Here is a 27,252-nt window from a genome sequence, read left to right on the forward strand (position 1 = left end):
TAGCTAGATCCTTGCTTCTTTAAGTGTGGTCTGCAGGCCAGCTGCATCTCCTGGGAGCTTATTAGAAATGCCAAATCTCGGGTCCCACTTGAGATCGACTGAATTGAAATCTGCAGTTAATGCCATCCACAGTGATTTGTGTGCACAGTAAACTGTGAAAAGCATTGGCCTAGGAGAGTCTTGCATCAAGTGGGCAAACTCCAAATAAGACTTACTGAGGAGATGAACCAATCCCTCACCTTATAGATCATACTTTGGCTTTGCTGTATAAATGTACTAAATGTGAAGTAATCCCTCAGACACCAGTCAAAACAGCTCCCTACACTGGACAGAATGCTAGAGGTAAGTCTTATTGCTATATGGAGTAGGACATTATCTTGATGTGAAATGACTATAAGCAAGTCACTGACACACCTGATTCATAAGCAGTTGAATCTATGGAGGCAGGGAATGAGACTGAGGAAAGGTACAAAGGAAACCATAACTCTCCGTAATTACTAATATTTTTATAAACCTAAAGTTTGTCAGATTTTTTTTTAAAGAATTTTTCCCTTGGAGTCTAAAATGTTTCTATTCTCCAAACAACGCCACTTCTTTTAGATGTACAAATTCTCTGTAGTCAAAGGTTCAATGCAACAAGACTCCCACCCTTGGGAAATGACATAATTTTTACATTCCTTCATCTCTTGCTTGATAACCACCCAAGAGTTCCCTCAAAGAAAACTAGAAAGCCATGAAAATTGCTGGTGATCCCAGATACAAAATGGAAATGCTGCTATTGGTGAACATCTGATAGACTACAGCTGGGAGAGGCAGGGACAGAACCCAAGGGAGGTGGAAGAACTTGAGGACAACCTGAGGGTGCAGCTGATTTAGTCCCAAGAGGCAACACTGAAGGTAAAGAAATAACCAAATGACATTAAGTTCAAATTTACTTGAAGTGGAGCTCCAAAATTATTCCAGAGGCAATTCAAGATAAGGTCATCAATTTAAGTAGTTTCTATAAAACAAAAGGAAACAAATATTGGCTCCCTCTGTAGCCACCCTCATTATTCATGGTCATCCAAATGACCTCTCCCATGTCTCCCTTTCTTTTCTCCTACTCTTCTAACCTAAAATAGAGTGTATCAGTTCAGAACTGAGAGAGAGCAAAGATTTGATTTGCAGCAGAAGCAGAGAGACAGAGAAGCAGAGAAATAGAAAGAGAATGGGAAGAATACAAGAAACATTTAAGAAGCAGCAAAGTGGGGCACCTGGGTGGCTCAATGGTTAAGTATCTGCCTTTGGCTCAGGTCATGATCCCAGCATCCTGGGATCAAGTCCTGCATCAGGCTCCCCTCAGGGAGCCTGCTTCTCCCTCCGCCTAGGTCTCTGCCTCTCTTTCTGTGTCTCTCATGAATAAACAAAATCTTTAAAATAATAATAATAATAATAATAATAGCAGCAGCAAAGGTGTTCAAGCTATTTAGCTAGGAGTTAGCCTGAGCCATGCATCAGAGGCTGATGGGATTCTTTTAAAAATTACTGATTGCCAGGGACCCACACAAAGCCAAGTAAGTAAGAATCTTGGGACAGAGGGAGTCATCTGAATTTTTAAAAAGCTCCCTCAAATGATTCTGAGACAGACAGAGGGTTGGAATCTCAGTTGTGAGGGAGGAGTCTAACATCAAAACATCACTTCTTAACTTTTAAGGTATATTTTTTAAAGTTCTAGCAACATATAAATCATTCCCTAATCCACATAATAGCACTGCCTACTTTTTTCTTACTAATTTTATATCGGTCAACCTAACTCATACAGATTACTTTAAAATACATAGAACACAGGGATCCCTGGGTGGCTCAGTGTGATCCTGGAGACCCGGGATCGAGTCCCGCATGGGGCTCCCTGCATGGAGCCTGCAGCTCCCTCTGCCTGTGTCTCTGTCTCTGTCATGAATAAATAAATAAATAAATTTTTAAAAATAAATAAAATACATAGAACACTACCATGTTTAACATGAAAATACGGCAGCAGCCCGGCTTGCCTCATTGCCATCCCCACACCCATTTCCTAAAGGCAAACTGCTTTTAAAACTTCTATCTCTTCTGATATTAAATTTCATATTCCTAAGCCCACCTGTAATTCATAAAATAAGAATGAGCCTATAAAAATAATCATTAGAGAATAAGAAATAGATATTACAAATTAAAAGTAAGGTGGCCCAAAAAATCATTGGAAGGAGAAGATAAAGCAGAAATATGAGCAAAAAGATGGAAGAAGAGAAGAAACACCATCAGAGGATCAGTCCAGGAGGCATTCCATCATATTAGTCTTACATTCCATCATACTAGAAAGAGTCTATCTGCATTCAAGAATATGGTACTAAAAAGCTGATTTGCAAGCTGCATCCTCATGGAGTTGAGGAAGAGGGAAGAGGGCCTGGTGGATTCACTTTATGAAGAATGGGTAGTCAGTCAGTTTTTTCAGTGTGGGCCCTCAAATGTCAGCATTCATAGGTGTTTCCTCTGGCGCTCAGCACTCTTCATACACAGAGAAGAGTCCTTCACTCTCTTGTCTGGGTGGGTAATTACCTCACTCTCCTAGGACTGGGTGGAGGAAAGAGCTCAGGGTTTCACTGTTTAGTATGCAGAGTTTCATTAAATTCCTGTTTTCACTGAGCATTTCACCTTTACCTTTTTTTTTTTTTTTTTTTTGTGCATGGTAGCTCTAAATCCAGAAATGCTAATTTACTTCGACTTCTCCAGAAAGAAATGTCCCATCTCCAGCAAGGGCTTCATCTTACTGTATGGGATGGAGAGAGTGAACTCAGGGGCTAGTCCCTTTCACAAACCCCCCTGATCTTCAGCCCTGCACGAGAGCCTCTCATTCCAGAGCCTTCCCGGGATTCTGGGAGAGAAACTGGCTGTTTCTTCCCAGCATCTATTCCTAACTTCCCTGAGGCACTTAAGTCCCAACTTTCTGAGTCCACTGGCACAGATCTGTTTGCTCTGCATCCTCCATAAACATATTGATGTCTCCCATCTGCTACTACCTCTTCTCACATCCACTCCATTACAGGGGGTTTGGGCAGGGGCTGATGTAAACACACATTCAGCCTACCAAATGCTAAGTCCCCACAGCAAAATCTGACCACCACAGAAACTGCCCCAAAAGATGAGCCTTCTTAATCAATTTTTTTTCAAACACTAATAGATTTTCTGTTTTTATAGATACACCAGATCAGCTAAGATACTTTTCTGGTTATTTTATTTTATTTATATTTTAAAGATTTTATTTGTTCATGAGAGACAGAAAGAGAGAGAGAGGCAGGGACACAGGCCGAGGGAGAAGCAGGCTCCGACGTGGGACTTGATCCCAGGAACTCCAGGATCACACCCTGGGCTGAAGGCGGGCACTAAACCGCTGAGCCACCCAGGGATCCCCACTTTTCTGGTTATTTTAATGTTTATCATCATTTTCTCTTTCTCATCATAAAAAGTCTAGTCCAAGAGAATCCTTTTCTGTGTACCACAAAGACTTTTTATTTACTGACTCTTTAATTTAGCCTTAAAAGACAGAAGAATTCAGAATACTAGACTATGATTAAACAAAGAAAATACAGATGTTTCATGCAATAAACCTGTTTTCACTGACTCCTTCTTGCTACTTCAATCTAGCCTACAATGGCCTGAACTGAAAGGTATTTGCCTCAGTAATGGTAAAGTGTTTTCCAAGACGACCCTTTGACTACTGCACACAGTCATCTCCAATACTGGAATCTTAGCTGTTTTGCTTCTAAAGATAGGCAGCAAAGGAGGAATGATTGGAAAGTTAAAAATATATTTAAGCATGAGGACTTTTCTCACATCCAAATAATCACAATCTTTTCACTCCCATCCAAAAGACACAAATCTGAAGACTCTTAACCTGAAGACTTTGATCTTTAAGGCTGAAAACTCAGGAGACTTGTTCTAAACATTAAAATTCATAGTTACAGAGATAAGAAAGACCTACAGAATAAAATACTAAATTACACTTTTTATCAAATTCTGCTCAAAAGGAACACATATTTTGGACCTTTCAAGAGTTATAACTGCCTCCTGCTATAACTCATGACTTCCCTGAAAAGAAAACCAAGCATATACAAAAAAGATTCCCATGGGGGGAAAATTACATTGTTCTACTTCTCAAGCTGGTCAGTAGTTACATGGATGTTCACTTTTTAACAATTCATTGAACCGCACATTTTGGATTTCAAAAGTTATATGTGTTATATTTTATAATAAAAATTACTGTTTTAACAGTTAAAAGAGAAGTGGATAGAAAGTTAGAAACTTCATTTGTCATGAAACACAGTGCTATAATCTTGTCTAAAATTATTACACAGGCTGACATGGATAAAGGGATAAAAGTCATCATGATTTACCCTCAGTGCCTAAACCAGGGTCTCACCCAATTTCGATAGACATTTTCAGATGAGGAAACTGAGGAATTTAATAGGTAATTAGGAAGGTTACTAATAGTGATGGAATCAGCACTAATTCCAAGAGCCATATGTCCAATTAAGGGTTCCTTAAACATTTTTTAAGGAGAGAGAACTTTCCATTTTTCCAAAGTTCTGAATTATAAAAACAAGTTATCAAAGCTGATGGTCTCTGCTGTGATGTCTGTGAGTTTCCTGAGATCCCCAGGGAGGAAGCAGAGATCCACTACGCACAGCTGTGAAACTGACTAATGAAGGACCATTCTTAGTCATTTGGCTTACTTCTAGTTAGTGTAAAAATGCACCTGCTGCCTCAGAAGTTACTTTAACTCAAATGCAAACAAGAAACCTAGGAGTGGTCAATAACCTTATGTTCAAAGGGAAGAACACCGCTTTCCCACTCACAGGGTTTCCACAGGAGGTACATTCTCTGTCCATTCCAGACTTCTTGCCCTACACCATATTCTTCCCTATAGTGGTGGGACAACTTGGTTAATCTCAGTTTGCAAATGGAGTTTTTCAGTGAAAGACACCAAGTGTAAGAGATCTTGCCTTCTCTTTTTCTCTAGCTGGGCAATGGAAGCCAGAGATCTGGGTATTTCTGCCCTGCAGCCTCAAACCTTCCATCTTGCATGTTCCAAAATCTACATGAGGGTGGAAGTGCGCAAGACCATTTTGAACTTCGTAGCAAGCTCTGTCTTCCAATGTAGTCTTCATCAATAATTAAGCTAATATTTTGTCTATCTGTTGACATTTATCTGTTTTTTTAATTCACAGGGAAGAGCAGCTGCCTGTCATGGGTCCTCCTCAAAGATGCCACCAGCTGCATTAGAAGTCAGAGGACATGGACTCGATCCCCCACAGCTCTCCTCAGTGGGTTTCTGTGCCCACAAACACTGGTGTTCTAGCTGCAGTAAGTAGGCAAGCCAAGTGGAAGCTTTCTAAGATTTTGTTCAGTGGATACTTTAATTACTTCTTCTGCTCTAGAGGGCAATACTAAACTTAGATTCATGATTCTGGTCCTTTCTGGAGCTGGCTCTGCCACACATGTCTGTGATATGAGGCAAGTCACAATCTTTCTGGAAAGTCTTTAAAAAACTTAAGCTTCCTCATTTTTTAAATGAAGGAATAACTTCCTTATTTTTTAAAAGATTTTATTTATTTATTCATAGAGATGCGGCGGGGGGGGGGGGGGCAGAGAGACACAGGCAGAGGCAGAAGCAGGCTCCATGCAGAGAGCCTGACGTGGGACTCGATCCAGGGTCTCCAGGATCACGCCCTGAGCTGCAGGCGGTGCTAAACCGCTGCACCACTGGGGCTGCCAACTTCCCTATTTTTTAAGGTACTTTCCAACTCTGAAGTACAGAAAGGCTTTAATAAATGTATTCTAGAATTTAAAAAACAGACTTTAATATATATATGCAATTAATATAGAACAATGTATACTGTGTCCTCATAGTTTCTGAAGATCAATGACCTTCTGCCTCATAGCTGTGACACCGCACCATTTTCAAGCTCAGTGACATTCTGAGTTTTCATGGTCACTCATGACTGACCTCTCCATAATGATAAACAACCCGGTAAGTTCTCTGTGCCCTTTGCTACTAGCCCCTGCACATCCTCTCCTATTTCTCCTTTTCCACTGTCGCCGCTGAACCAACCGCTACACATTCCACCCTCCTGTCTGCTGCCTCCTCTCCCAGCCCATCGGCACTAGTCTCATTTGCCTCCCTACTCCATAAAGGACCCAGATGGAACCAGCAGTGCCAGTGATACATCACCCCCACTTCCAATTTTCTGAGCATTGCTGCAGAGTCAGGAAGATGGGGAAGATTCCTTCTACCACTTGTTAGGCCTGGCCACCTCTGGCTCCCTGTGGCACTCAGATGTGCAATGACTCCAAACTCTTCCCCTTCTGATATGTTCCCCTTCCCCAACTTTACCCCTCATCCCCAACTTACTTTCAGCAAATCAGCTGGCCTCCTCTGTTGTTGCTCTTGTTTCCCAACAGAAGGGAATGGATCCACTTCAGATGCAGCCACCTCACCTCCCAGCAACCAACTTCTCTTTCTAAACCTGTGTCTTTTTGCCTCCATGTCATACCTGTTTTTCCATGAGTAACTTTACCTGTGCCATGACCTGAGTGATCAAGTAATTTATTATTCAAAAAAGTGACCTTCTTTTAGAATAAAAGTAGGGATTATTTTTCCAGATATTTGTAATATCTGCCCAGACATTATCCCATAAATAAACTGGGGTCACAGGTGTGAACCAGAGACTATTCTGGGCCATTAGGACATACGGCCACTCTCTCTTGTTCCTACTCCTCCTACTTGCCTGCCGAAGGGCTGCCTCGGTAGTTACCTCCCCACTCCCTCTCCATGAACACCCACTACACTCTCAGGCCTCTCTCATGCTTTTGTTTTTAGTCATTAGCCTCTCAGCTTTTCACAGAGCAATCATGGTTTATGCTCACTCCACTTCCTTCCCATTCAGGCACCCCTCAGGCACCTGGCTGATTTGTCTCTGACTTGTCTCCGCTGCCCAACCCCATTCTCAAAGGCTGCTGACAATGGTTCTCCAGAGAAGTCTGAAGATCTCTTCCCAGTCTTCCACCCTATCCACCTCCACTAATTCTCCTCTCTCGCCTTTCCTTACCCAGCCTTTTCCTTGTCCTCCTGTTTTCTTTCTTCTCAGCATCCTGACAGCCTCTTTCTGTTTCCCTCCAAGCCCACAAATATTGGTTTTCCAAGGCCCTGCCCTAGCCCTTTATTCTTCTCACCCACATCTTGAACCTTTCTCACAACTTAATCCCTTCATAAGGATGCCCCAATCTTCCTCTATTAGCAATGGCTCCCATCTATCTGGATGGTCCACAGGCACACAAATAAATCAAAACCTGTCATGGCTTCCATTAATGAGACAAACACTTACTGACCTCACACTACCAGCAAGTGCCTTTACAGGTGATTCTTCTCGACCATTTCAATTCCTGCCATTGCCATCCAAAGTCACTCAGCTTCCATCTTTGACTTCTCCCTCAACTTCCTCATCTAATTAGTCAACAATTCTGTAGGCATTTACTTCTATGGTGTCACACCCAACGGACCTGCTCCCACCCTAATTTATATTGCTTCTCTTCTGGAGAGTATCTTAATAGCTTCCTAACTGGGTCTACCCATGGCTCCTCTGACTCAGATTAATCTTAAAGCATAGCTTTACTTTAATCACATCCCCCCAACACACAAACCTTAGAATACCTTTGATGGTGATCTACTGCCTACTAAATAGGCTTCTTAGCCCAGCATTAACACCATCACAGCACGGTCCTAACCTTGCCCTGCAGCAGTCTGCCCCACTATTACGCCCCCAGGTTCTTCGTCCTCCAGTTTAACTACATTCCTCTCTATTCCTGGATATGCTCATATATACTTTCATTCAAGTCTTAGTATAGAGGCTGGTTCCCACATCTCCTCCAGCTGAAGTCCTACTAATTGTTTAAGGCCTTGCTCAAGATGTCTTAATTCTTAATTAAGTTTTTCCTTTTTTGAAATTACAAAGCATTTTCTTTGTGCCTCTCTCACAGTTCTTCCATGTAATACAGCATTTCGTTACCAGTTTTAGGCTCCTTACATAAATCTCAAGTCTCTTAAAGAAAGGGTGCCATGTCTGAGGAACCTGTAGACTCCTTATACTGCTTCATATATAGTAAGCTGAATGAGAGGCTGAAATATTCAAGTTAATTGGTATCCATCATATAAAAGAATGAAATTGTACTTAATATCATCAAAGTTAATTATGCCAAATTGTTAGGAAGGCCTCGAAATGAACCATTTCTGCTGTTAGTTCAAGGATATATATGATTCATTTTACTTAGATAAATACTGCAGGAGGATTGTGCATTCTTTATTGATTCCTTAAACTATGGAGATGTAGAGAGATCGATCAGCTCTTAGGGATCATTTAATTCTTCCCAACCTCCCCGCTTCCTCCACCCTCCCTTGTCCTATCCCAACTAGCAATGCTCCAGTTGAGAAAACCAAAGCTTTGAGAGACGAAGCTGTTCCCAAGGTCACATAAATCAGAAGTCATAATTGTAGCTATTACCATTTATTATGGGCCTAGCGTACACCACCTGACACTTGACAAATGTTACCCAGCCCCAGGACAATCCTCAAAGGTAGGTTCTACTACCCCTACCTTAGAGATGAGAGAATGCTTAAAAAAAAAAAAAAAAAGTGAAGGAACTTGCTACAGAGGACCCGATTGTTAGGGGGCAGAGCTGAGCTTAGCCCCAATTCTATTTGGTTGTCCAGTCTAGGCTTTTCTTATTGGACACTGTGGCAGAGGCAAGACCTACCAGATGTTTTGACTCCTGTCTCCTACTGTTTTTCCAGTGAATAATTATCCGAACTAAGTGAGCACACACAGTTGTATGGTTCACAACCATTTTGTTTGAAACTGAAGTGGTGAAAATGAAACAGTAGCTTCATTCCTAAGAACGTTCTAAGGTTCATTCCTAAGAACGTTCTAAGGTTGATTAAGGCCAACATTCTGACACTTGTCAAAAACTTCTTTAATCTAGAAAAGAGATACGTTTTTCTGCTTTTTCAATTCTTTTTTTTTTTTCTTTTTCAATTCTTAAGTATATTCCTCAACTTAAAACACATTTGCCCAACCACCGTCAGCAAGTATTTGTTGAGCTCCTAGATGTCCAAGGTGCATGGGAGGGCACAAAGTTGAGTAAGACAAAGTTTTAACCTGAGAGTTCACATGCAGGAGGCAGGCAGTGGGCTGACAGGAATCACATCTCCCCCACTTATGGGAGCTCTGGCTAATTTAGGGACTTCCAACAAGAATCAAAATGCTTAGTCCTAATCTCAGCATGCTCTGTCTGCAGCCTTGACGAGTCATCATCGCACTGTGTCTCAGTCTCCTCAAAGGAGGAGACTGGTACAAAGGAATGAATTGTGTTAAGTAGTTTCAAGGTCCCTTTTAGCTTTAACTTTCCATGATGGCTGAGCTTACTCTTGAAATCAGATTATGCTTTTGAAAATGACTGCAACTACTGTAGGGAAAGGGCACTGCCGGATGCCCATTCTTTAACTTTGGAAGTACTGAGTTGTAAAAACATTGCTACAAGAGTAAAGCTGACTAGTAACTTTCCAAAGTTTATTATTCATAATAATAAAAAGGATACTAAAGTTTATCCTCTAAGGAGGTAGCATTCATCACTATATTTGAAATCTTCCATTATATCACTGATTATAGCTTTAATTCTTTACAGTACATTTAAGATGTTTAAAATATGATTTTAAGTAACTCTTTCTATCCACTCTTTTGTGGAGTTACTGACATTCATAAGAACAAAGCAGAGGTAAGGCCTCTTGTATTCACTTAGCTAAATTAATACTTCATATTAAGTGCTACTTACTAAAGACTTTCCCAAGCCTCAGCCAAAGTTGAGGTTGGTGAAAACATGGGGAAGGAGGAATAGAGAACTATCAGTATTTCAAAGATGAGTGAAAATACACTGTGGGAACTTGACTTTGTTGATTCCATTTCAATATCTTGCATTTCTTTTTCAATTAGCACAGGTGGTATTTTTAATCACCCACAGTCTTATACAGTAATACATTTTCTTTTGACAAGGTTCTATAAGCCTTATCTGTCTTCACACTCAGCATCTTAGGATGTGATACTCAAACCCAGCTTGTGCTGTCAGTTAAACAGCACAGAGGAGGAAATGAATCAATTAAAACTGGAAGAAAAAACTGCACCATTCTAGTGCCTTGCTCACAAAAGGCACTGACTTTCAACTGTCAAAGACAGACCTACCAAGAAATCGGGAAAAAGAATTTATTCATTCACTAGTCAACAAATACTGAGTGCCTAATATATTCCAGGTACTGTTCTAGGTGGTAGAGTTACAGCAGTGAGCATACAGGCAAAAATCCCTGCCACAGTGGAGGCTACATTCTAGTCCAAACAGACAGGGCTTAAAGACAAAAGTAAAAACATTTCAGATAGTGATCAAGTGCTATGGGGGAAATAAAATACAATTGGGTGTGGTTCCTGGGGTGAAGGATGAAAAGCTATTTAAGGTGATCAAGAGGAACTTTGCTGAGTAGGTGCCGTTGGACTTGAGTCCTGCAAGATAAGAAAATTTTATTCTTAATCCCACGAATGTAGTGAGAGGTGGGAATGAGTCAAGTTGGTCTTTAAGGGTGGTGACAGTGGTTAAAAGTTCTGTATCAACGGCAAACTAAGTTCCTTTCTGGATTTGGCTTAACACACACACACACACACACACACCTCTAAATCTTTAACTAGGACTCCTACTTAGGAACCACTTGTTTTTCTTTTAAGATGTACTAACTTTTAAAGTTCTTGCTAATTACTTTAGCGGTACTTGAGCGCAGGCAACTACTTAAAGGCAACTACTTCTGACTCCTTCAGAACCCCATACCTCAGTTGACACTACCCAAATTCTCAATGAGACAGGACCCGGCCTCGCAGCGAATCAGCGCTCTTCCACCGACTCATTAATGCAGCCAGGTGGAATCGTGCAATCCTTCCCAAAACGAGAGACAAGCTTCGGGAAATGTGGGGGAACCTGACACCCTAAAGTTCCCCAAAATTGTGCAAGGGGGAGAAAACGAGCGGCCGCTCCTTTGCACGGACTCTCCCCGGCCCCTCCAGGCGTCATCGCTGCAGAAGGGCCGCTGTCCCGGGTCGGAGGCACACGGCGAGTACGCGCGCGAGTGTACCCCGCATGCATCATCGGCGCCCGGTCCGCGGGCGATGATTCATTCACCGCCCTGGGGCTCAGGGCCACGCGTTCCGGGCGTACGAGGGCGGCCGCACACGCAGCTTCCTTAATATTAAACAAATGTTTCGAAGTACGGATGCCTGAAGCCAGGCCGGGCGGCGGAGAGGAAACGGCACGTCGCGGCCGCGGCCCGCCCGAGTGTTCCGGGGCCGGGAGGAGCGAGGCGGACACGTCCCCCGCCCGGGCCCCCCCCCGGCCCCCCCCGGCCCCCCCGGCCCCCCCGCAGGCGGCCGCAGGGGGCGCGGAGGGCGCACAGGTGGGTCCCGCCCGCCCGGCCTCCCGCCTCCGCCCGCACCCGCCCGGGGCCGACGCGCCCTCGCCGACGCGCCTCCCGCTCGCCCCTTCCCTCTCCGTGACATCTTATATAATAACCCGAGCTCATCCAGGCGGAAGCAACGCGCGCTGCGGGCCCGTCTCCCGGCCCCGAGCCCGCCGCCCCCGAACTAGGCGCCCGGGCGCGCGGCTCCGGGGCGGGGGAAGGGCCAGCGCCGCCCCGGCTCGTCCCTGCTCGCAGGAGGCGCTGCTCCTGCCGGTCCCCGTCAGGAAGCCGCGAGCGTCACAAACTGCGTCAGCTCCTTCAAACCCATCTCACGGTCTCCCTCCAGCCCGGGCGCCGGCTGCTCCCGAGGCGGGGCCGCGGCCGGGGCTGGAAGGAGCCCCTCGGGGAGGAGAAAGTTCCTCGGGGCCCTCCCCCCGCGCCGCCGGCCCCTCTCCGCGCGCCCCCCGCCCCCCGCGCAGCCCGCCTGCTCGCGCCGACGCCAGCCCCGGCCACGGGCGACCCCCGGGCCCCGCGCGGCCCCCCCGCCCGCCGGGCGAGCCCCCGCCCCCGCCCCCACCCCCGGCCCAGCGGAAAGCGGCGACGCCAGAAACTTCCCCGGGCCGCGCCGCGCCGCGCCGAGCGGGGAAGCCGCGCGGGGAAGCCGCGCGGGGAAGCCGCCCGCGCCCCGCGCGTCGCCCTTACCTTGCTCTCGGGAGGCCACGATCCGGGCGGGCCGCGCGGGGCGCGTGGTGCGCGAGCGCGCGCGCGTGGGGCGGTAGGTGAGGGAAGCCGCGCCGGCGGGGGCGGGGCGGGGCAGCGGGGCCGCGAGCGGCGCGGGCGGGGGGCCGGGGCGGCCCGGCGGGGGGCGGGGGGCGGGGGGCGGGCGCGCGGAGAGCCGAGCGGCGGCGGCGGCGGCGGGCGCGGCGGGCGCGGCGGCGGCGGCGGCGGCGGCGGCGGCGGGCGCGGGGCGAGCGCGCCGAGGGGGCGGAGGAGTTGCCGTGGGTTTGTTTACGCATTGCTGCCCGGCTCGGGGCACAGCCCGCACTCCCTGATTGGACGCAAACTGGGGCACAGCCTCTCGCCGCCGCCGCCCGCCGGGCCTCCTCGAGCAGCCGCCGCGCGGCCCGGGAGCGCCCGGCCCGGCCCGGCCCGGCTCGGCCCGGCTCGCGGCGGCGCCCGGGCCTGGAGGGGACGAGCCGCGGCGGCCGCCGGGGCCGGCCGTGGAGCCGCGCGTGGGCCCAGAGCTCGCGGTCGCCCACCTGTAGGGGCCCGACCTTGGCAAGGAGAAATTCGAAACTTCTGAGGCTGCAGACTTCGTACCGTTCAGCCGTAGAAGGGGCACGTCCCTCCCCACCCCCACCCCCACCCCCACCCCCACCCCAACAGACGGAGGTACCTTGCCCTTGACTGCATAGAAAGCCGGAGCTCAGACGTGCCCCTTCGGCGACGGCCGAGCCCAACCTTCCTCTGTGAGCTATGCCTGGGAGCTCGGTCTCTTTCCGGCTTCCAGCTTCTCCGATTGTTTTCTGTCCTCACGCAGCGTTCAAAGTTGCCATCCCAGGAGTGACCTTGCCCCATGATGCCCGAGATCCCGGATGACTCCCCATGGCCTCGAGCCCCAATTCCTTAGTGTCAGAGTCTTCCACAGCCAGGCCTCCGCCTGTCAGCCCCGTCCCCTCCCTCCACTGCCCAACCCTCATCCCCAAAACCCTTGCCTACAGACTATAGCGTAGATGCTTCTGTTCTTTTGAGACTGATTTTGAGCCAGCTCTGTTCTCTGCCAAAACCCCAGAAAACCCACTAGGTCCCTCAGCTTGTCAGACCCTCCTAGGCTCAGCTTGTCTAGCATCTCCTGCTGTCTCTGTGCAGTCTCCCCAAACCCTGTGCAGAATCCACCCCCTATGGTTGGCATCCCTCTGGCTTCAGGGTCAGTCATGTGCCTCCTCTGTGCCCCCACTAGTCTGTGGATTCCTTAAGAACAGGATCCCGGTTTTAACAGGGCCCTGGGGATGGGAGAGATGAACACTGTAAGAATAAAATTGTCATGGAGTGTCTGCAGCTCTGCTGCTACTGGAAAAACTCAAGAGAGACTCTATCAAGAGGGTCTCCTGATAGTCTGTAAACCTCATCTTGCAAAAAGCAAATACTTCTAAAAACTAAGAATGCCCTCCATTTCCCCCGTGCCTCTGTGTTTTCCCCCCGCCACACCTAGCTATGTGTGCGATCCATACTCATAATGGGCACTTGATAACCCTTGGGGGAATAAAACTGAGATGTTCCTTAAGCCAAGATCCAAGGTGATTAATGGAAGAATATCATGAAAGAATAGACTTTAATGGCCATGAACCTAGTCATTTTACAGATAATTCCTAGGCTAAGAGTCCCTCAACTCTGACAGAATGGATTAGTCACTCTCCAATCAAACAGTGGGGAAGTAAACCTAAACCCTTCCTGACTCTTGGGATGGTTTTAGATCCACTGCTTCTAGTCCCTTTGGGAAAGCTGCCTTTGAACTCAGGGTAAATCCAAATGAAAGTTTTCTTTCCCAGGCAACTCAATAGTGATGATTTAATGCAGCGAATTAGTTACAAAGGTGTTGAAAGAACTGGAAGTGCAACCAAGGGAAGGTGAGGCAATCCTGAGATTAAACTGCTAGATGCATCTCCTCCCCTAGGGCTGGAGGGACAAAGGCAAGAGGCTGCCAGAACCATGAAGGTCTTGCCCATTGGGAGCTAGAACCATGAAGGAAGTTATAACTACTGCTGGAGGTGCCTCCCAAAGTGAAGAAATCCCCTAGTTTTTTCCTCCCACCCTCCAGGGCCACCCAGTGGTAGAAAGCAGAAGCCAGTGGACAAGATGACAGCAGGGGTCAGAGCCCCTACAGGACAGATCAGAGTAGGGAAAGGAGGTAGATCTGGGAGCACAGTGGCAAGCCGCTGACACCTCCTAACCTCTGGCACTCTTCCTCTGCACAGGATTCTGCAAGGGCAGAACAAACTTTCTTCCGGCCCCAGAACTCTCTTCTTCCTTCTGTTCTCTTTTCATGCTTTTGCTTCCATTTCTCTTTTTGTCCACTTCTCTACCAACATTCCCTTATATTTCCTTTTTCTCTCTTATTCTCTAGCTCTCATATTTTCTCTTTGTGTTCTAATATACTCCCTCCTGACTTCTCTTTTCTCCGTGGAGTCTCTGCTTACCTCTCCTTGTCCTACTTCTTCCTGGGAAGTATGGCAACTGTCTTCAGCATGGAGATGAGCAGGTTCCTATGGGAGGCCATGGAATTCGGAACTATCGTGCACTCCCCCTCCAGACACTGTGCTAGATATTTCACATATGGTATGTCATTTCACCTTCACCTCGTCTACTAGCTGGGCACCAGCAAATATAACTTTGGTGGCTTCACTATTGCCCATAAGAGGGAAGGCTTTGCTGGTGCAGGTCACCAACATCTCTGCTCTTAACTTTCCACTTCCCTAAGTGTCTCTCTCCACCCTTTCTTTTTCCTATTCTACATCTTTTCCTTGCAACTAGCTCAACTATTTCTCCCAAATCTCTACCTCCAACAGTCTAATAGATCTGAATTCTAACTCGGCATTTCAGCTGGCTTGTGAAGGATGGGTAGAATTCGATAAATGGAGATTGAGGAAGGGCCTTCTTGGTGAAACAGTCAGTAATATGGTCCAATTTGACTGAACCCAAAAGGTACAGCTAGGATCTAAGACCGGATTTCAGATATTTGCCTTTAGATTTCAATTCTCTAAGATAGACTACTCAGAAACACAGATTAACCTGAAGAATAATAAGTATGGGTATAATTCATATAATTAGAGTCATAAGGTTTTAAAGTCAGAAAGAAGGCAAGACATGTCCATTTTGAAGTGAATGACCTGAGGCCTAACAGGCATAGGTTACTGGAGTGTGACAGTAGCTAAATGTGGACATTAGAATATGACCACATGTGTTCAAATGCCTGCTTTGACAAATGTTAGGTTATATGACCTTGAACTTATCTGTGTTTAAGATTCCTCATCTATAATGAAGGAAAATGACAGAATCCACCCCAGTGGGTTGTGGTGAGAATTAAATGTTTTTCCGGGTAAAACGCACAGCATGGTGCCTGGCATGTAGTCTGTCTTCAATAAATAGAGGTGACTATCATTAGGATTTCCCATGGCTATTCGGCTAGCAGATACCAGAGTAAGAACTTGTCCAAACCTTTTAAGAGGTAATGGGAGTTCTGTCCATTCCTAGAAACTATGTCTTAGGGTGCTCGTCGAATGCTGTCTGCAAACATGGTTCTCCTCTGGTCTGCTGTTTAAATAAATTCTCTGTTCACCTCCCGGCTGCCTTTCCTCTGCACTCCTTGCGGCCTGCTCGGACACCAGCCTCAGCAACCCCACCGTACAATCAATCAGTACTGCACACTGTGGAGTTCTGGCAGAAGGGGGGGGCAGGAAAAATTAGCAAGGGGCATCCACTTCACAATTAGCAGTATAGTTTACAAGTTCTGATAGAGTCAAATTTTCTGAATTTCAATTTCAAAGGACAAAAAAAAAAAAAAAAAGTCGTTGAGTTAAAGGGGTTTAAATGATTTGTCATCCTGCAGCCTCCAGAGTATGAAACCTACCAGCTTCAATTTCAATGGACCAAGAAAAAGTCTGCCTTTAACGAGTGTCCAGTCCTTCAATACATTGTGATGGGAGGAAATCTTTGTCCCTCTACCTTTCCTCTCTGAGTCTCTGGCTCCCCTTTCCAGAACTCTCCCAGCCCCATAATCTTTGTGTAGTTTCTCTCTCTGGACTATAAGCTTCTTGAGGCAATGAACCATATTTACTTACCTTCTAATCTCTTGGATCTAGCTCAGGATCTGGGACCTATCAGGCGCCCACATGCTGTGGAACTGACTAGAGCAATGCCACCCTTACCGACAGGATCCCTCCCCTTCCTCCTTCAAATCTTTGTCTCCTCACTTGATGTCCTTAGCTAGTTGTCAGCCTGCTCCACTATTCACTAGGAAGCATGACAACAGCTGAATGTGAAGTAAATGTGCATTTTACAATACAAACCACATTGAAAAGGGATTATTTTGATGGTGTAAATCCAGGCAGTATTTTAAGAGGGTCAGGAAGACATATTTTGAGCAGCTGGACTTCCCTAACACCTTCGATCACACCACATGAACTGCAACTCACCTCTCCTATAAATAAAGGCTACTTGACTTTCATTGTTAGATATTTTACTTCAGATTCCTTAGGTGAAATTGTAAATGGCCCCTATTTTATATATGGTTGGATTAGTTATACTACCTAAATCATTTCTTAAAAGGCACAGTTCTCTATAATCTTAAAAAAAAAAAAAGTCACTGTCCCATTTTTCTCTTTTATTTCAAAGCCAGACCAATGACCAGTGTGCCACAGACTGGTACACAGAAAGTGTTTAGTAAATGGTAGTTATTTTCTTATGGTCATTTATCAGTATCATCATCTTAAAGAGAAGGGAAAAGCTCTTCTCTGCTTTCCTTCCAGATTTCTTTCGGAACTTGAACTTTAGCATCACTTTAGGAAGAGATGGATAGCTCATGGTAATCCAATTTTCTGGGTACCACTTGTTTCTGCTTCCCAAAGAGAGGCTGGAAGGATAGTTAGGGGTTATTGCACTGCTGGGGTCCTGAAATCAGCCTGGTCCCCTCCATGCCCGTTCTGCCCTCCATGATGTTCTTGATAAAATGGGATCATGCCAGCAAGCTCTGGCCCAAGAATAGTTCATAGTGACAGACCAAAGATTTGTTCTCTGATTGTACATACAGTTCCTTCAGGGTTTTCTCCTAGATGGCCCAGAATATTCTCTGTGTCTAGCTCTGTTTGTTTTTCTGTCTTGGACGACAATTTAGAAAGGAGAATCTCCCCAGTGGCTTCCCCACAAATAATTCTTTTGGTCTCAGCTATAATACTTCATTTCCTTCCCTTAGGGCACCTTTTGCACCATGATCATCAAATGGTCTGATTTAAATGTCTTCTCTTTGATGATGGTAAAAAGCAAACAAAACCTCTCGTTACTGTTTTTTTTTTTTAAAGATTTATTTATTTATTGATGAGAGACACAGAGAGTGAGCCCGAGACACAGGCAGAGGGAGAAGCAGGCTCCCCGCAGGGAGCCCGATGTGGGACTCCATCCTGGACCCCGGGGATCATGACCTGAGTGAAAGGCAGACACTCAACCGCTGAGCCACCGAGGCATCCCTCATTACTGGTATTAATGTCCCTTTTCAGGTAGGTATGCCATGAAGTCTTCTTCGGCTCACTGTATTTCTGTACTGTACTTGACATACCAGGCCTTCCCTGCTCCCTTGCTTTCTTTCCTCAAGTGTCTGTTGTCCCCTGGGCATCTGGTCATTTATATTGGAATATCTGGTTGTTTTTTGGCTGGTTTTTGTTTTTGTTTTTGTTTTTGTTTTTTGATTCATAGCAAAAATCAACCTTGGCCTTCCAATAATGAAATTTTCAAAGATCCTAGAATCATAAAATGTTAAAGCTGGAAGGACTTTAGCAGATAACAGAGGCCAAACAATTCCTTTTATAGTGAGAAACCAAGACCCTGAGAAGCCGACTGTCAGCCTATGATGGGGGAAAGCTAGAACCAAGCCCAAGACTCCTGCTTCATTTGTTTCTTGTGAGTTACATTATGATGCCTGGAAATAAGAAGGAATTTACAAGTGTCTTCTTCCAACATGTTTACCTTTTCATATCAGTGGTTTTCCCACTGCATTTCCAGAGGGCCCAGAAGAAGAATAATTCCACAGTTGAAAAAAAATGTATGACTTAAAAAAAAAAAAAAGACATGACTTAAAGACCTGGGACTGTGTCCCTTAATAATCATCTTTCTTTTCTGGTGGTTCTTTGTACAGTGCACTTGGCAAATTCTCGATGATGATGATGATGATGATGACGACGATGACGACGACGACGACCAGGTCTCACGTTTCCAGGCTGTCAGTTCTTTTCCACTTTTTGTTCTTTATAGTTCTGGCTATTTCTGGGTTTCAAGCCTTCTGGAAATGTAGCTCATTGAACTTAGGGTTCTTTATGAGGGTGATGGGTGAGTTTTCAGTGGTTGCCTTTCACTGTGAGGGTAATAACTTCAAATGGTTAGAGATCTATCCCCCAAGACACACACACACATTTTGAAACTTTTCTAAACTTGAGGAGGTGTGTTCCTAAAATAATGCCAACTATTGCATAAACAAAGCATTCTCTGGTCAGGTAATCTGAAAAATACTAAATAAAACAGAATTAAATAGTTTAGGGTTGATCAGTTTGTTTTTACTGGAACTCACAGCATCTTTAAAACAGTAATGTAAATCCTTGGTTTCTAAGGGAAATTGGTGAAATATGTAGAATTTCCCAAACATGTTTGACCATCAAAATAATTTAGGGGACTGCTTTAACATGGAACAACCTTTAGAAAATGTTAACTATCCTTTGGGTTTCAATTATAGTATATAGTACTCCATTTGTTCTAAAACTATTTATTTCAAATGTTAAGATACCCTTCCCTAGGATTTGTTTTCTTAGACATGACTTAGCCAGTGCCCCTTCTCTCTATCACTTTAGGATCTAGATGCTGTTATTTTTCAGCCTGAATTTTTCTACACAGAGAAATCATAGGTTAACTCTGACCTCATATCTGAGTCTCTCAATTCTCATAATTATTTCAACTGTCCTGTTCTTTCCTACACAGTTTTCAAGGTGCAGCGGCAAAAAGATAATGGTAAGTAAGTAATAACAAGTAGCATTGCTGAGTGTGTACAGTGGGCCAGATATTGTGCTAACAGCTTTACATGTAACATGTAACATCCCACTTAATTGTCAGCACAGCCCTATGAGATAGATATTATTACTTGCATTTTACACATGAGGAAACTGAAGTGAGCTTAAGTCACTTTGCCCAAGATAGTCCCAGTGAAGGAGGGGAAGCAAGAATTGAACCAGATTATGTTCAACTCTTAAGGATTCCAGGGCTCTGCTCTTCCAGTGTTAGTCCTACTTTTTAATGTATGTGCTGCCTTCCCGACTGAAATCCTTTAAGAGCAGAGGCCACGGGTCCAGATCTCAATCGAATCTTCTGTGCTTGACACAGCACCTGGCATGCTGTAGCAGATACTCCTTTGAAGAGAAAGATTAAGCAACTTACCCAAGCCATTCAGCTAGTAGATGGTGGACCCAAGATATGAATCATCTCCCACACCTCCTGCATCATGGATTTCCTACAAGGACCATGCTCTGTGCAACAAGTGAGTTCTCTTTCTCCTTGGAGGTCACACTCACCAGGCTTTTGATCATCCCAAACAAGGCACTGCACTTTGTGTCCCACCTGTCCCCCCTGCCATTCATTTTGCCCTTTCCCAAACAGACTGTGGCTCTGGACCTAAGGAACTAAATCTACCCATAGTGACTAGTACCTCGGTGGTTGTGTGCTAATTTTGTTGGAGGTGTTTGGACAATGGTCTCAACCCCAGCACTCTGCATTTGGAAGCCCTTCTAGATGTCAAAATCTTTCAGTGTAAAATGAAAAGGCACACTTGGCCTGGAGGGGCAAAGGGTGGGGTGCCTACCTCCCCAACTCCTACCCCATGGCTCTGCTGCATGGTTGGCTTCATGAGCATCAGGCACTCCTGAGTGCCACCAACATCTCTGCCGGCCGCCCAATAGCAGATGGCTGGACACCGCCTGGCAAAAGGGTTAGTAACGATGTCTCTTTCCAAGACTGGGGCCTCTGTTGCCCCCTGGCCCAGCAGCTGCCCCAACATCTCGGCTGGTTGGAGCCTGTCTTCCTCATGTGGGTTTCCTCCAAGCTTCATCAAGTCCCATTCAAATGGCACTGCATCTCCATACCCTGGCTCTAAAGTGGAGCGAAGCCGGGTCCCAACAAGAAAGTACGCTGGCTGCTTGAGTGGCCAGAGTACAAGCCTGTGGAGTACACTGCCAGTTGTGTCTTGGTTGGGCCCATGTGGGCAGACCCTCTGGTGGGAGAAAGGAACTTCTCTTCCAAATTCAATGAGGAGGATGGGCATGTTGAAAGAAGGAGCTAGAATGGTTTGTATGAGGTTGAAAATGGCAGACCTAGAAACCCTGCAGGTTGGACAGGGCTGGTGGGCAGAGGGCTTTTTGGGCGGTAGGGTCCCAATCATGCTGCAGATCCCATCCTCACCAGGTAGAAAAAGGATAACGGAAGTAGAGTGATCCGTCCTGTTTCTGAGAGAAACGTCTTACAATTTGTGGCCATAAAAAGGAAAGACTGTGGAGAATTGGCCATCGCAGGTGGAATGGTGGAGCCAGGAGAGAAAATTAGTACCACATTGAAGAGAGAATTTGGTGAGGAAGCCATGAACTCCTTATAGAAACCCAGAGCAGAAACACAGGAGTTGGAGAAACAGCTGCACAAACTATTCAGTCGGGAACGCTTTGTCGTTATAAAGGCTACATGGATGATCCCCAAAACACAGATAATGCATGGATGGAGACAGGGCTGTGAACTATCACAATGACACAGGTGAGATCATGGATCATCTTCCTCTGGAAACTGGTGATGATGCCAAGAAAGTGAAATGGGTGGACATCAGTGATCAACTCAAGCTTTATGCCAGCCATTCCCAATTTATTCAACTTGTGGCTGAGAAACGAGGTGCCCACTGGGGGGAGAGCATAGACTCCAACTGCCATGAATAGTGACTTGGAGTCTCATGAAAGCCTAAGGCCTTCAAGTGGACATGGGTGGATACAAAACAAATAGTCCAGAATTCCCACTGAACAGGACAGGGAGGGAACTTCTTTTGGTGATTATTTACAAAACTGTTCCTAGTATGAAGACTTTGTGTCAGGGAATAATATTAGACAAATATAGGAGATCGGGATCACAAACTTTTTGGTTTTCTAGTTGGGAGAGGAATATAGTCGGCTGTTGTATATGTTGTATACGTGGCTTTTAGCTGCATTATACAACTAATGCTCTTTGAAGAATTGTAGGTGATACAAAGATAACTTCTTACCAGCCATAGCCTTTACTTTTCAGCTGGCTTATATTTGAGGCTCGGTTTTTTTTTCTACTGATGTGTTAGAGTGTGGTCTAATCTAAAGTATAACTTGATTTTTTGGGGTCACGTTTGTTTTTCAAATTGAACTTTATGTGGCCTTGTATTCATTGCTGTCTAGAATGAAAGCTCTTTGGTTATTCTTGTTTTTAGGATCTTTAGTTTTAAGGGAAAAGTTTCACCTCTATTTTATTCTTAAGGATCAAGTACTTATGAATGAGCCAGAAAAATAAAATGCAGTAACAAAATGAGCTTAATATCCATGCCTCTGGTTATCAGAACTATTCCTGAACAGGATGGACTAAGCTGAGGATATGTGTTTCCTCTCATCTAAGAAGACTCGATAAATGTGAATTCCTGTCATGAAGAAGTCTTTGTCAGGACATATATGTAATCCCAGCCTAATTAAAATACAGTTCAAAAAAAATAAAATAAAATACAGTTCATATCTGTCTTTACTCAATTAAAAAATATGTATATAAACAGAGAAGGTTTTTATAATCAAATTGCAAACACAGAGATGCTCCCCTGACAATCAAGAATAAGGGATTCTAGTAGCATAAAATAGGCCAGAAATACATTTCTTTACTTTCTTGTCACCCAAGACAAGCCAGTTAACTTTATTGATATATAATACAATGTATGGGAAATAAACTCAAGCCATTGCAATGAGCCTTCTATGGCTAAGGGGGAGAAGACCATTGCAGGCATTGATAACTTCGTAAGAAAACACCTCAGTAACAATAGGTAATGGTTCTATCCACTTACTAAATACACACACTCTTTGAAGTGTTTTCTGTACAGTGATTTATTTATTCCTTTATTTTTTAAAAGATTTTATTTATTCATGAAAGACACACAGAGAGAGGCAGAGACATAGGCAGAGGGAGAAGTAGGCCCCCTGTGGGGAGCCTGATGCAAGACTCAGTCCCAGGACTCTGGGATCACAACCCGAGCCAACAGAAGACACTCAATCACTGAGACACCCAGGTGCCCCATGACTTATTTATTCATAGGGGTCACTCTCTGAGGAGGGTTCTCTTATGTCACAGATTGGGCTCCCTGGGGAGCAGTGTCTAAGGGGGAGAGATCAGCACTGCAGGGTGTTTCTTAGGGACAGATCTTGGGACAATTCCTGCGGGAGGGAGGAGAAGGAAGCCAGATTGGGTAGAGTGAGGCATTGAAATCAAAGCCCACCAAAGGCATCAGCCAACTCCACATGGAGCTCTGGAGCTGGAAGACCCTTCCAGCTGTTCTGAAGTGGGAGTTCAGGCCCTTAAACCTCTTGTTGACTAGTCACTGGATGTGGGCTGCCCTGGAAGGAGGTATGAACTTGGGAGAGACAATTTCCTCAACCAAGGCAATCCCCAAAGAGGTCTGACAGCCAAAGGCCATCTTCTGGTAACACTCCTAGGGGAGTCTGGGAAAGGGGAGGGTGTGGGCATTACAGGGTCTACTATGTGCCTTTAACCCAGATTTACAGATAACATCACTGAGGCAGGGGAAGGTTACAGAACTTGAACCAATTTGTACAACCAGTAAATGTTGGTGGGACTGGAGCATAGCCTGGGAGGTGCTGTGCCTTACCTCCTTGACCTTGCCTCCTTGACCGCTGTACTGTAGTCCCTCTTGTAGCTACACTCCTGTGGTCCCCAGCTTCCCCTGTGCAGTGTTCCTTTAAAAAAGAAAATAAATTACTATTATGGCTCCTCCCACATGCACATTTGGTAAGAGTTCCTTTTTCTTGACCTGAAGGACATGTGCATGTTCTCTATTGTTTTTCTCGTGAAAGATACTGTATTTACACGGGTGATGGTGATTATAGAAAGCTCACACATGGATGCCCCGCATGGTTCATGATAGGAACAAATTTAATACATTGCCTTTCTTTGTGAATTTTTAGGATTGCCTAAACTGCTTGCTTTTAGGATGGAGCCATTTGTCCTATACATTAATCTCATTCCAGTAACTTTTCCAGGTAAGGTATGCTTCCTGTCTATTTGAATAATTGAGGGACCTGGTTGGCCAAGCATATTTTGAATGTCTCTCAACCTACTTCATTTTTTTTTTTTTCAAAATGTAAGCTCCTAAAAGAAAATACACTTATACTCTCTCTCTCACACACACACATACGCACACACTAATTATTGCCAAAACCTCTGAAATAGGGATCCCTGGGTGGCGCAGCGGTTTGGCGCCTGCCTTTGGCCCAGGGCGCGATCCTGGAGACCCGGGATCGAATCCCACGTCGGGCTCCTGGTGCATGGAGCCTGCTTCTCCCTCTGCCTGTGTTTCTGCGCCCCTCTCTCTCTCTCTGTGACTATCATAAATAAATAAAAATTAAAAAAAAAAAACCTCTGAAATAATGACGGTCCGATGTCTCAAATTTAATATAGCTAGAACAGAATTCTTGATTTTTTCCCCAATACTCTTGATTTTTTTTCTCCCAAGAAAACTGTTTAATCTCCCCTGTTAACTGGCACCAAAATCTATATAATTCGACAAGAAAACAAAGAATTATCCCAGATTCCTTGCTTTCCTTCACTTCCCACAGCCAATCCATCTGCAAAATTTTGCTCCACCTCCAACAAAATATATATCCCATTATAATAATATACTTCCCTGCTTTCCACCTTCACTGACCACCCTGTCAAACCACCATCCCTCCTTCTCTAGACCTATCATAATCACAGTACTCACAGACAGGCCTTCCTCCTTCTACTCTTGTCCTCTCGCAGGTCAATTTCCACACAAAAAAATGAAATGGCATTTTATTTTATGTTTTTTAAAGATTTTATTTATTCATGAGAGACACAGAGGGAAAGAGAGAGAGGCAGAGACATAGGCAGAGGGAGAAGCAGGCTCCATGCAGGAAGCCCAATATGGGATTCGATCCTAGGACTCTGGGATCACACCCTGAGACAAAGGCAGACACTTAACCACTGAGCCGCCCAGGCGTCCCTGAAATGGCATTTTAAAGAATGTAAGTCATACCATGTTCCATCTCTCTTAAAACCATCCAGTAAATTCTTTTTGTACATGAACTAAAGCACAAACTCCTTACCCAGGCGTGCCTGTGCTGGATACAGTCCAGTCTGACCATCTGACCCAGTCACATTCCACCCTGGGCTGGTCTAGCCATTCTCTTCCTGTCAAACTTCCTATTTGCTTTGCCTCAGAGCCTTTGCTTTGCTTTTCCCAGCCTGGAATGTCCCTTCCATATATCTTCACAAAGTGAGCCCCTTAGGTTAGTCAGGTCTCATTCAAGTAATACTTCCTCAGAGAGAGTTATCCTGGGCACCTAATCTAAAGTAGCCTACCCCCCAAAAAAAATAAATAAATAAAAAATAAAAATAAATAAAGTAGCCTACCCAATCTGTATTCACCCTCTCACCTTGTTTTATTTTCTACATAGTATAGTACCAGCTGAAATTATCTTGTACATATCTGTCTACTTCCAAGTGAGTCTAGGGATTTTTTTTTGTCTTATTGACTGCTATACCACCAGTATCTAGAATAGTGTCTGGCATGTCCACAAATCATTTGTTGCTAACAGTTTTCTATATACTCTTGTCTTTAAAAAAAAAAAATGTGTGTAAATGTGATCACATTATCCTTGGTCTAACTTTCTGATTTAAAAAACAGTTTATCTTGAAATAATTTTAGACTTACAAAAATATTGCTAAGATAGTACACAGAGTTCTTGTATAATCCTTCACCAAGCTTCTACAAATGTTGAGAACTTATTTACATAATACAATTATTGAAACCTGAAAGTTAACATTTGATTTAATATTTTTTATTATCAACTAATCTACAGGTCTTGTTCAAAATTTGCTAATCATCCCACTAATGTCCTTTTTCTGTTCTAAGATCCAAGGATTCCATATTTCATTTAATTGCCGTGTTTCCTTTATTCCCTCCAAATCTGGGAAAATTCCTTTTTTTTTTTGGTCTCTCAGGGCTTTGACACTTTTCAAGGTGCTGGCCAGTTGTTTCACTAGAATAGAATGTCCCACAATTTGGGTTATTCTAACATTTTTTTCTAGGAATAGGTCAAGGTTATACATTTTTGGCTCAAATACCACAGATGTGATATTGTTTGGCTGAATTTTTATACTGAAAAAACTAAAGTGTATTTTGCAATGTAATCACTACTAGATAGTAAATAGTATATGCTATATTTTATTCATAAAATACTTTTTTACTCATACTTTTTTAAAAAGTAGGCTCCACGTTCAACATGGGGCTTGGACTCATGACCCTGAGATCAAAAGTTGCATGCTATCCTGACTGAGCCAGCCAGGTATCCCAGTACATGGTATATTTTAAAGTGTCACTGTGGAATTTCCAACCACTTTGTACTACTTTTAACCAGCATTTTTATATTTTTGTGCACACACATGCACACACACATACACATACAATTGAATGTATGTATTCTAATCCTCCCTCTCCTTCTCTGTAAGAGAAGATGTCCAAGAAGCTCTGAATTTCATTCACTATATTCCTTATCCTCTTTCTTGAAGTTCATGAGATGACACTTGAATGTTTACCAATCTATCAGTTACCTCTTTCTACCAAGAAAATTTGGCAAACAATCCTGAAATATTGTAGCTTAAAACAAAACAAAGAAACCCACATATTTTATGAGTTTGAAGGTTGACAGGGCTGGATTTGATAGGGAGTTTTTTTTCTAGTCATGACTGGGATTCATGTCTGGGAATTGGCTGGCTTTTGGCTAATCTAGGATGACCTCAAATAGGATGATTAAAGAGACTCTTCTGTTCACCAGGTGTCTCTCATCTTCTATCAGGCTAATCCAGGTATGTTTTTATGGCAATGGCAGAGGAGCAAAGGTCAAATGGAAAGATGGAAGGGTTCTTGAGTCTCAGGCTCACAACTGACCCTGAACCATTTCCCTACATTCTCTTAGGAAAGGCAAGTCAGGGCAGCCTGGGTGGCTCAGCAGTTTAGCGCCACCTTCAGCCCAGGGCCTGATCCTGGAGACCCGGGATCAAGTCCCATGTCAGGCTCCCTGCATGGAGCCTGCTTCTCCCTCTGCCTGTGTCTCTGCACTCCTCCGCCCCTGTCTCTCATTAATTAATAAATTAAATATTTTTTTTTAAAAAAAAGGAAAGGCAAGTCATATGGTCAACCCAGATTTGATGTGTGGGGAAATGAATCTACCTCTTTAATGAGAGGAAGTAGAAAGTCACATGTCAGAGGGCATGGACATAGAGACATGTGAAAAATTGAGGCTATTTGAGCACTCAATGATCTTATATCTGGCATGGTTTTTTCCACCTATCAGTTTTATTGAGATGTAATTCACCATATAGTTCACCCATTTAAAGTATACAATTCAATGGTTCTTACTATATTCGTGAGGTTGTTCAAGCATCACCATGCAATCACTTTTAGGACATTTTTGCCACCCTGTATGGAAACCCAGTACCTTCTCTGAAATGCTTTCTCTGACTCCCATGCTAGAGTTAATCATTTGTTCCTCTGTGTGGCCTTGTATATATTGTTCTATTGCAGAACTATATTACAATTTATTTTTATTGAAGCCCAACATTGTGCTTTATTCATTTTTTTATATTCC

The 27,252-nt window shown here is 44.4% G+C and overlaps 1 protein-coding gene, 1 long non-coding RNA gene and 1 pseudogene across 5 annotated transcripts in view; 1 reads left to right on the plus strand and 2 right to left on the minus strand.

The window, feature by feature from the left end:
* The window catches only part of PCGF5 (polycomb group ring finger 5), a 128,319-nt gene extending 115,133 nt beyond the window's left edge, over positions 1 to 13,186 (minus strand). For 2 of the 4 annotated variants that reach the window (XM_072806144.1, XM_072806139.1), the window contains exon 1: positions 12,260 to 12,376. The gene's annotated coding sequence lies outside the window, so the exon portion shown is untranslated. Of the gene's footprint in view, positions 1 to 12,259; positions 12,377 to 12,953 lie in introns of those variants that run through there. The other 2 variants (XM_072806141.1, XM_072806145.1) reach the window with 2 other exon arrangements.
* Positions 13,187 to 17,624: 4,438 nt separating this feature from the next.
* Positions 17,625 to 27,252, minus strand: part of LOC140621156 (uncharacterized) — a 54,866-nt gene continuing 45,238 nt past the window's right edge. The window contains exons 5-6 of the long non-coding RNA XR_012020886.1: positions 23,232 to 23,319; positions 17,625 to 18,677 (exon numbers count right to left, since the gene is read on the minus strand). This is a non-coding gene — a long non-coding RNA (uncharacterized lncRNA). The remainder of the gene's footprint in view (positions 18,678 to 23,231; positions 23,320 to 27,252) is intronic.
* Positions 18,233 to 22,090, plus strand: LOC140621153 (ADP-ribose pyrophosphatase, mitochondrial pseudogene; annotated as a pseudogene).

This window comes from Canis lupus, chromosome 29, assembly GCF_048164855.1.
Source record: "Canis lupus baileyi chromosome 29, mCanLup2.hap1, whole genome shotgun sequence".
Taxonomy (NCBI): Eukaryota; Metazoa; Chordata; class Mammalia; order Carnivora; family Canidae; genus Canis; species Canis lupus.